At 38.8% G+C, this 10,707-nt stretch overlaps 1 long non-coding RNA gene across 1 annotated transcript; it reads right to left on the reverse strand.

The window, feature by feature from the left end:
• Nucleotides 1–3,525: 3,525 nt before the first annotated feature.
• Nucleotides 3,526–7,583, reverse strand: LOC123591110. Its single transcript, XR_006709120.1, has 2 exons — nucleotides 7,508–7,583; nucleotides 3,526–3,873 (listed from the first exon to the last, which is right to left on the reverse strand). It is a non-coding gene; the product is annotated as an uncharacterized LOC123591110 (long non-coding RNA).
• Between the last annotated feature and the right edge of the window lie 3,124 nt (nucleotides 7,584–10,707).

A 10,707-nucleotide genomic window follows, 5' to 3' on the forward strand; every position in this document is an offset into this window, starting at 1 on the left:
GAAGTCAGGTGAGTCGTAACCCAATGGCTGGTGGTGTTCTTATGAGAAAACAAACACACAGGGAGCACCATGTCATGATGGGGGCAAGACTGAGTGAAGCAGCTAGAAGCCACAGATGCCGGGCATAGCCCACCACCACCAGAAGCCGGAGGAGGCAAGGAAGGCTTCTCTCCTACAGATTGCAGAGGGAGTATGGCTCTGCCAGTTCCTTGTGGACTTAAGAACTGTGAGAGAATACATTTCTGTTGCTTTAAGCCTCCAGTTAATTTGTCATAATTTGTTATAGCAACCACAGGAAAGTAATGCATAAGTTGTGGTGAAGATTAAATCTGTTAATACGTGTAAAATGCTTAGAACAGTGGCTGCTATGTAGTATTTGCTCAATAAAATATCAACCATTATTATGTGCCTGGCATTATTCTGTGGCAGTCCCCTGGGTGGGCTTACTTGATTGGGAAAATGTCCCATTGAACATATATGTTCAATGTCCCATTGAACATTTCCCATTGCTGGAAATTATATGTGAGTAGGTGCTTGGGTGGGTAAAAGTGATGTTTGACAATGCCCTTATCAAAAAAAGCCTTTCTGGAGATATGGTCGATTTTGTTGAGCATCATATCCTTCTAAAAGTAGAATGCACACCCTCTGTCATTCACTCAATACACTTCTGTATCCTCTTGGGCACAAAGGCTCCTCTTTTATCTTACATTCACCTAGGAAAGCAACAGAATTAGTTTTCTGGGCTGCCATAACAAAATAGCACAGACTGGGTGGCTTAAGCAGAAATTTGTTTTCTTACAGTTCTGGAGGCTAGAAGTCCAAGATCAAGGTGTTGGCTCTTTTGGTTTCTCCGGAGGCCTAGGCTTGAAGACAGCCACCTATTCACTGTGACCTCACATGATGTTTTGTGCATGTGTGCCCATGGTGTCTCTTTTATGCGTCCAAAATTCCTCTTATAAGGATACCAGTGAGATTGGATTAGGGCCTACCCTAAAATGGCCTCACTTTAACTTAATCACTCCTCTAAAGGTTCCTATCATTAAATACAGTCACAGTCTGAGGTACTGTGGGTTAGGAGTTCAACATATGAAATTTGAGGAGACACAATTCAGTTTCTAACAGTAGCCTAGGACAGGTCAAGTTCTAAGGTTCAGTCATTAGTGAGAAGCCATTTGCTCATCTTATGAAGCTCCTATGGCCCAGGAAGACCCAGGTCAAGGATTTCATGTCTTCTGTCTGGGTTGACAGGAAGTGGAGTGTGAGACAGGGAGGGGACCTGGTGTGGTTTCTGGTGGGGATGTGGGGGGGCACCAGGACACTGTGTAAGAGATGGGACCCTTGCTGTAATTGCCTGTTTCTATGTGTGTGTGTCCTCTAGACTGTTATTTTCTGGAGGGCAGGGACCATTTCTATCTTGTTCATCTTTGAATTTCCCAATGGCTGGCACATAGTTGGCATATTTGTGGAATGAATGATTCACTTCTGTAGACTTTTCCCTATGTGAAAGCTACTTTCCATGTAATGAAAGCAAATTCTTTCTGCATCTAGAAACCTTCAACATCCTACAATCTTGATCTTAAAGAGGTCTTGTCTTATTTTTTCTCTTTGGAAATGTTTGATGCTCACAGATGTAGGTACCATTTAAGAAAGGTTAACCATGCTCCAGACACCATGTTAAAGGCTTCACAAATATCTCAGTTAGTCCTCATGGAAACCCTGTAAGGTGGGTGCTACTTTATTCATTTAATAGGTGAAACATCCACCACTCAGAGAGGTGAGCTCCTGGCTCAAGTCACACAGCTGGCAAGTGACTGCTGGATCAGCGTGAAAACTCAGTTCCTTGTGACCACCAGGCTTTTCTGCCTCACAAACAGCATTCATGTCTCAGATTTGCCAATTCTTTTAGTTCTTCAAAATGGATTCCCAGGGATAGCCAGGCCTCCTGACTATTTAGGTCAAGTGTCCACGAAAAAATTGAAGATTTGATTCATAAAAGCATTAAGAGAAGATAATACACTGTTAAGCCAAATAATAGCAACACTGTTTCATAAAAACCTTTGCTTAGAACCCATGATTCTAAGGCAGAAACTTCCAAGTTGCACCAAGCTTCATCTTCCCTTTCTTTCAGCATTTGGTCTGTGGGGGGCAGACAGGGTGTTTATTTAGGTCCACACACTGAAATGAAAATTCACAAAAGGAGACTCGTTTGTATTTCTTTTGTCAACCAGACTTGAACTACGAGATTTTTCTTCTTTTCTTTTCTTTTGCTTTGCTGCTGCTGAAAATTTTTTTTCTTAACCAATTTGACTTATTGTCTTAATATTGTGTAGACACAGCCCTGGTGATACCCCAGGATGAGTTTGGTATTCTTCAAGATCTAAACACAATGGGGGTGACTTAAGGACAGAGTTTCAGCTTTGCTTCTGACTCTCCTTGGTTTTGTGGGTTTAACTTAATGTTATTTGAAAGTTTTTTTGTGTGTGTGGTTGAATATATACTATAACTTGTTCTTTTGTGACAACAAGATTTATACTGGCGGTGTCTCTCATACCACTGGAAACTGGAAGGAAATCTACAATGTGAACCTCGGAGAGTTTTAAAAAGACAGCAGCCATTATTCGGTGGTGATGGGTTCAAGCTGCCCTTGAGCCTAGTTACAGGCTTGTGCTGTATTCTGGCTCACCAGTGAGGTCAGTGTGCAAATGGTCTGTCAGATATTTAATACATCATATATGCATTTCGACCAATTCCTTTCCTTCTTCTTAATTAAGATTTCTTCAGTGAGTAAGACTTCAGGGGAAAGAAAAGGATCTGATGGAACTGTATTAAATGCCAATTTACTTCCCAAGTTTCTGAGTTTTTTTCACTTAAATTAACTTGGCCTGAAAGACGAAGGGATTTGAACAAAATATAGAAGCTAGTGTTCCATTTTGTATATCATTTTGGCTCCAAGGAGCTGCTCCTGGTAAAAATGAGCCTGTGAGATGTAGCTGTTTTATGCAAGGGCTAACAATACTAGTCTTTTATAAATCATAAATCCTCTTAACCTCAAACAATTTGGAGCCACCAACTGTAATCTATAAGGTTTCAACTCACAGGGATTTCATTTCTTCTCGGTGCCTTTCAGGCCATTAGGCAAATATTTATATGAAGTTCTCAGCTATGAGGGGATTTAAAATCATTTTGTGTGGAATAGAAATTTCTGGTCCATACTTCCTCAATTGAATTTTTTGATATGAATTTTATGCTTTTCCTTTTGTATTTTCCTGTAGTTTTGACAGTCATTTGATTTAATTTCTTTTTGATGTAATTTGTAATAGACAAACCTTTGATAGATTTTTTTTTGGATGAAGAGAATGGTGAGGTAGACAAATTATTATTGCATAATTCTTCCTTTTAGCAGTTTTCCCTGTACCTTGTGTTTCTGGCTTTGAAAATAAATAGGAATCAATGATAATTATTACTTGACACTCTGTAGCAATTAAGATGCTTTAGCATAAGCAGTGGTGAACAACTCTGGAAAACTTGAGCTGAAACGGAATTTATTGAGTACTTACAAAATCAAAGAGGGGGCCAGAGGATTGAACCCTGATGAGTACAGAAATCTGAGCAAAAGTGTGAGGTTGGGAGCAGGAACTATTGAACAAACCAATCAGGTTGCCACTATGGAATGAGACAACCAGTGAGCACCAACTGTTTATTTCCTTCCTCCATCCCTCCTGTGTTATCACTCTGAGAAGATTCACTCCAGTCCTGGGAGACTAAGTTTGATTAGTATGGCTCCATCACATGCTTCATTCTTGTCCTAGAGAAAGGCAGGGCCTGTTTTTTGGGATACCCCAAACCTCCAACAATCCATTTAATGGAATCTCTCTGAAAGGAAATAGGGCACTGTTAGGAAAGAGAACTGAATGCTGAGCAGCCAAAAACAACATCCACTTATTGCTTAACATCACACTTAGAGAAATAAGCAAAAAAAAAAAAAAAAAAAAATCCCCACTCTTCTCAAATCTAACGCAGGAATTCCAAGAAATTCAATAAGTCTCTTTGCAAATTAATTTTACCTCAGTGAGAAGAATCTGATCATCTTAGATTCGATTCAGTGAAACAACTGTGAAATCCCTTTGGCTTCAAAGTGGAGAGGATCCCGGGAACAATACCCTTGATTCAATTCCACACTGTAAGCTGGGCAATTTAGAAGAATGGCCTGGGTTTTCTTCCAAGCCCTAATGAAAGTTAATGATCAAGAACTGGGCTACATGCTTTTTTATGGTTGCTTATTATGAGCTATTTAACTTTTACAGCTTTATTAAATGTTTTATGGAAAGGTTTATTTCATGTTTTATTACAGCTTTGTAGGATGGCCATGTTTGGCCAAGAAGCCTGACAGATGAGCACAAATGTTTTGCAAATATCACTGGTAAGCAGTTTCTGGGTAAAATCATGTTTCATTTTGACATTTTGTGGGGGCTAGGTGGGAGTGTTCTCTTTAATGAAGCCCAGTAGAGCTGGGTGATATGACGGGAAGGGAGTAGAAAGTAAAAGGAGCATGCCCCACATTCTGATCTTTTAGATGGAAAAAATTAATTAATGAAAATAAAATGTTATAGAAATCCACTTTGGCTAAAAGTGAACATTTGAGTTAAGAACCCCTCCCCCTACTCAAAATACATTTAGCTGATATTAAATGTGCTTTAAAAAACTAAAAATAATATTTTACAGTGCATTTGTTTCACTGTTACAATAAACTTATGAGGTAGGTAAAAATAATAACTACCATTACCGCTTGTTTAAAGCCTTTTTCTAAGCACTTGACATGCAATATCTCATTTAATCCTTATAAGAAGATACTAGATGAGCACTAATATTAACCCTATTTTATAAATGGGAAACTAAGGCTTTTAGATGTTTCCCAAGGATCTCACTCCCAGTCCAACTTATTTCCCACTCTGTCACAGAGACCTAACTCTGTGGTTTGATGTATGAGTCGGTCAAGATCTTTGAGACATCTTTTTCTTATTTTTCTACAAACAATGCAGAAACTATTGTGGACATGCATTCTAAGGCTATAGCCACACTGGCTAGATCTCAAGTTTGACTTGTGAATACTCTTTACACTCTCACCTGACTAAAGGTCACTATTTTTTTTTTAGAAAAAAAGCTCACATCTTGAGATTCTTGATTCCCACTTGCTACCTTTGCCGGGAAATATGGGCAGAAAGTTGAACTTTTCCCTGCAAAGCAAGAATCTAGCTATTTGGAAATCAAAGCCTCATGCAAAGCCTCATGCAAAGAATTCCTAAATACTTGCCTAATTTTTATGAAGAATCCAAATTTTGTTTTTCCTTACCAATTTTGTTAGTGTTGCAATGAGAAATTCAGCTGAAATGCCATTTTTTTTGTAAAAGCACCCCACATCTACCCCAGAGAACTTGGCTTTGTGTAACATCTCATGTATGTAGAGTATAACACAGCATTTAACCTGTCATTAATTAACTGTGATGGGTACTTTACATATATTGTCACTTCACTTAATTCTCACTACAACACTTAAGTGATGAGTATTATCATCTCCTTTTACACATGATAAAACTGAAGCTCAGAGAGTTTACAAGGTAGACGTGGGTTTCAAACTGAGGTCTCTGTCTCCAGAACTCCGTTGTCTTTCCTCTACTGTATGTGGACTTTTTCTTGGAGGTGAAAGAAGACTTCAAGGATGTCCAGATTAAGCTCATTGGGGTAATTTTCTAAAGCATTGTGACATTTAAGTCAGGGAAATAATTGTAGATAGGTGCCCTCGATTGGGACTGTTTTCTAGCCTTTGGCTTTATGGATAGGGAAGTCTCCCAACTTACCTTCTGATTATACTGCCCTCTTCTCCCTACTTTGCAATTCTTTCCTCTTCTCTTGCCCAAGCAGTAATTTCAGTCACTAGGGTGAAGTCCAAAGAACTTGCCAGACACATTTAGGGCCTCAAAGTTGACATGATTCTTGAACATTGTGAAACCTGGCATTTGTGTGTGAGTACCTGTGTATGTGTAGGTTTAGTTACAGGGGTGGGGGGTAGGATATGAACAGGAGATGTTATACAAAGAGAAATGTGTATGTCTTCTGTGTCCATAACAATCTTCCTATTGGGGAAGGGGAGTATAATCAAAAGGTGTGTGTGTGTGTGTGTGTGTGTGTCTGTGCAAATAAAGTTTGTGTGTACAAGAGGTGATTATGCAGTCATGTGTATATTCGCTTATGGTTTGTGTGTATAATCATAGAAGTGAACATGTAAATTGGGAGAGTACATGGGCTCAGGTAGAAGGGAAGAAAGGTTTAAAATTCAATTGAGGGAAATGTATGAATTCACACAATTCAAAATGCATTCCCTAAAATACGAACCATTTAAATTTACCCTAGACTAATGTTATAGGACTTCACTCAAGTAGAAATGAACCCCACACACATCAGCATAACCAGGGGTATGACAGATCCATTTTGGATACTTCCCTGAATAATCAGTACAAAAGGGACTGCATCATAGGGCATTACTGCCACTTTCCCATGAGCTAATTATTTGCATTTATCTTTCCTGATTTTGCCAGAGTGGGCTAACTCTCTAGTAACTGTTGAGCCTTTCAAATATATCAAGATATTGGTTTCCAAGGGGAGTGGATAGAACAATCAATCAGGAATTAGGTCTGTCACTGACTAACTTTAAATAACCTGGAAAAGTCATCTAGTCTCATTGTACCTCAGACTTCTCAGGCATTAGAGTATTTGTCCAATCTACTCTGCAGGGCTGTTTTATGTAGCCAACACAATAATATGAAAGCTTCTGAATATCATATATATTGTAAAGCAAATAAATTGTTATTGATTTTGTTGCTGTTTCAGAACCAAGTTATTAAATGTACTTGTTGTTTGGGTTTCTCTGTTAACTGATTAAATGAAACGAACACCTGATATAAACACAGGAGTCGACTTAAATTTCAGCACTTTTGGCACAGTGATTTTTAGGTATGTCATTTTATCTCTTGAACCTTAAAAGTGTCACACTTGTAAACTTATGATACTCGAACTCACAGGATTGCTTTAAGGATTACATGAGATACAAGAGCACACTGTAAGCTTCAAAATATACACATGAAGAGGGTATTAGTGTTTCCCTTGTGCTCTACTAGCAAAGTTCACTTTGTTTTAGTTCATGTGACAAAGGGAAAGCTGAAGAGCTATGCCAATAAATACGAATTTTATTTACCTCCCTGTCTCCAAGTACATAATTAACAGCTGGCTGGTGTGTTACTGTGAATTAGGATTAAGAGGCTCTATAACTAACTGCTCAAGCTTCTTGAAAGTTAGTTGACCATGTAACACCAAACAATTGGCTAGTCAATTGATTAATATTTAACTAATGACTGGGTTGTTTTACCAACCTAGGTATTTTTGGTTTTGTATCTTCAAGCTTAATATCTAGACACTAATTGATTTGTTCATCAAACATTTATGGAGTTCTTACCTGATTCAAAGTAGAAGATAGATATCCAGAGATTAAAAAATACTTGGTCCTTGTTTCCAAATAGCTCCCAGTCTACTTAGGAGACAGAAAAGTAAAGAAATTAAAAAATGATTCTGCAAAGGTGCATTGGGTACATTAATAGATGCATAGATGTAGGTGCTGTGGGGGAAAAGAGGATGGGAGTCTAACTCTGACATTTGTCCCAGGTGTTAGAGGTTATGATGGACCTTAGTCTGGAAGGATCCGTGAAAGTTTACCATGCAGAGAGGAGGGAGAAAGATTTGAGATAGAGGAATGATGCAAGTAAAACAGACGTGGAAGTGTGAGAATGAATCATATATAGTGGAATTGAAAGTAGTTGATAATGACCCATTAAGATGCCTATGAAAATGTAGTTAGAGCTTCTCTCCTAAGAGTGGGGGAAGTACGGGACAATTTATTAAGGACTTAGAATCAAAATGAGAAACTTAAATTCTCTCTGCATTTAATGACACACCAAAGACTATAGGCAGGCAGGTAAATGACATATTTTCATTTTAGAAAGAAATAAAATCAAACTTTTGTTGAACATTCACTATATGCTCTGTGTGAAGCTGCGACAGACTAAAGATAAAATATCTTGAGGATTGTAATTTTCTGGAATTTATAATAGAGTACATGGAGGGGGCTGTGGATTTTTCAGCCCTTTTTTAGTGTATAGGATAAGGATACCAGGGTGGAGGACTTCACCTCTCAGTCCATTAGAGCAACAGCAGAAGATGGCCTGGTGGATTGGGCAAGAACTTGTTCACATCAGTTTGTGCCCCTCTTCCACCCTGCCCCAATGTAATAGGGGGACTTTTCCAAACCTTTGTGAGTGGGGAAAGTGCAAGTCACATACCCTATTATTAGCAAACATCAATTATATAGGTCTCTCCTACTTTCAGGAGAAGAAAAGAGAAACCTCTGAGGAGTATGAAAATACACTCTGTAAAAGAGGATTCCTCTAGGCCTATGAAAATTTATGGCAGAAAAAAGGAACACATTTCTTTGTGTTGGATTAGAAAATGAAGATCATTATCTTTAAAAACTATTTTTTAATGGGAACCAGAATTTTTTTAATAATAAGATTCAAATAGATACGTGCTTTTTAAAGATAAGAGCAGAGAACAATGAGAAGAGAACATTCTGGAATGAAAATACAGAAAGATGAAATGTGAAGACAATATGTTGAGCAAAAAGAGAACTAGGTGACATAAGGAAGACACAGCAACCAATTTAGTTACCTGACCTCCTTACTCCTCTTTCTGAGCCTGTGCTTCTACTCCCACTGGGGAAAGGGCACATGATTTGCCTTGCTCACAGTTGATTGGATGAGGAATGGGCACATGATCCAAACTTGGCCAGTCAATTCTTTCCTTCTAGAAAGTCAGAATAGAGACCCAGGAGTGCTATGCAGGCTTGGATTGTGCTGAAGAAAAAAGGTAGAACTACTTTGGGGCCATTTCCTTTTCTGTTCTTGGAGAAATAGAGATCTGAACTGCAGAAAGGAATGAAGTAAGAAGATGAACAAAGAAAAGCAGAGACAAGAGACCACAGAGTCTGGAGAGAGATAGACGCAGAGAGAAAGTAGCTATCTTGGTCCCTGACAACTTTCCAGTTCCTCATTCCAGTCTCCCATGAGGCTTCACAAGACTTCCTGACTTTGGGTTCTATGAATTACACTTGTATTATTTTAAAAACAGTCCACTTTTGGCTTACCCTAATTTGAATGGGATACTATTATTTGCAACCAAATGGTCCTTGACCAAAAAAGCAGGATTACAAGAATACGAAAAACAAAACAAAACGAAAATCCCAGTACTAGTGTAGACTTCTGTTTTGAAAGTCAGCAGGAGAACAGCTTCTACTGCAGAATTTCTGATTTCCCACAAAAATACATATAAATTAAAGGATTTAGAAACGAGTCACAAGAACATTGAAAATTTAGACTTGTAGGCAACCTAATTCCGGAATCAAGAGGGTTGATTTTTAATATTTATTTGGCTTAACCTCTCAATGGCATTTGTTCCTGTGGGCTATCCCCTCTCTCCTGAAGCATTTTCCTTCCTTGGCTTTCATGACTATATTCTCCTGATAGTTTCCATGTCTCTTTAGCTACATACTTAACCATTTTATGATTTCCTTTAGGGTTATTCCTGAGCATTTTTCTCTCTCACTCTACTCAGGGTGGTCATGTTTATGGTTTCTCTTATTACCCATATGCCAATGATTTTGAAATCTAATGCTCAGTCCATAGCCCCAAAGTATGTAAACATCTTCCTACTAGAAATTTCCACTGGGATGTTATGACAGTATTTCATAGGTAACCCAAATCATTCTCTTTCTAGCCATATCTGCCCTTCCTTCAATAAATACCACCTTCTCCATCTTCCCAGTCATTCAAACTAGAAGCTTGTGAACTATCTTGAAATATTTCATTTCCCTTATCCTTAATATTCAGTCACTCACTAGGTCCTATTGTGAAGATGATAGAAAAAAAACCAAACAACTAAGACACCCCCTCTCCCATTGACCTTTGATTTGGTGCCAGCAACCTTTAAACTTCATCTCCTTTCCATGTTCTTCACCTCTAGCTCAATCTTTTTTTTTTAAATTCAGTCACTCACTAGGTCCTATTGTGAAGATGATAGAAAAAAAACCAAACAACTAAGACACCCCCTCTCCCATTGACCTTTGATTTGGTGCCAGCAACCTTTAAACTTCATCTCCTTTCCATGTTCTTCACCTCTAGCTCAATCTTTTTTTTTTTAATTTTTTTTTCAACGTTTATTTATTTTTGGGACAGAGAGAGACAGAGCATGAACGGGGGAGGGGCAGAGAGAGAGGGAGACACAGAATCGGAAACAGGCTCCAGGCTCTGAGCCATCAGCCCAGAGCCCGACGTGGGGCTCGAACTCACGGACCGCGAGAACGTGACCTGGCTGAGGTCGGACGCTTAACCGACTGCGCCACCCAGGCGCCCCTACCTCTAGCTCAATCTTAATAGGGTCACACACTTCCTGGTAAAATGGAAAACCTGTGTGTGCGCGCATGTGTGCGTGTGCGTGTGTGTGTGTGTGTGTGTGTGTTAGAGGAGGCATATGCTGAAACAAAGAACTCTAATAACAGTGGATAATGGAAATTGAGTTCTAAATAAATACTATGAGATCACACTATCA

Source organism: Leopardus geoffroyi, chromosome B4, assembly GCF_018350155.1.
Source record: "Leopardus geoffroyi isolate Oge1 chromosome B4, O.geoffroyi_Oge1_pat1.0, whole genome shotgun sequence".
In the NCBI taxonomy this organism is placed as follows: Eukaryota; Metazoa; Chordata; class Mammalia; order Carnivora; family Felidae; genus Leopardus; species Leopardus geoffroyi.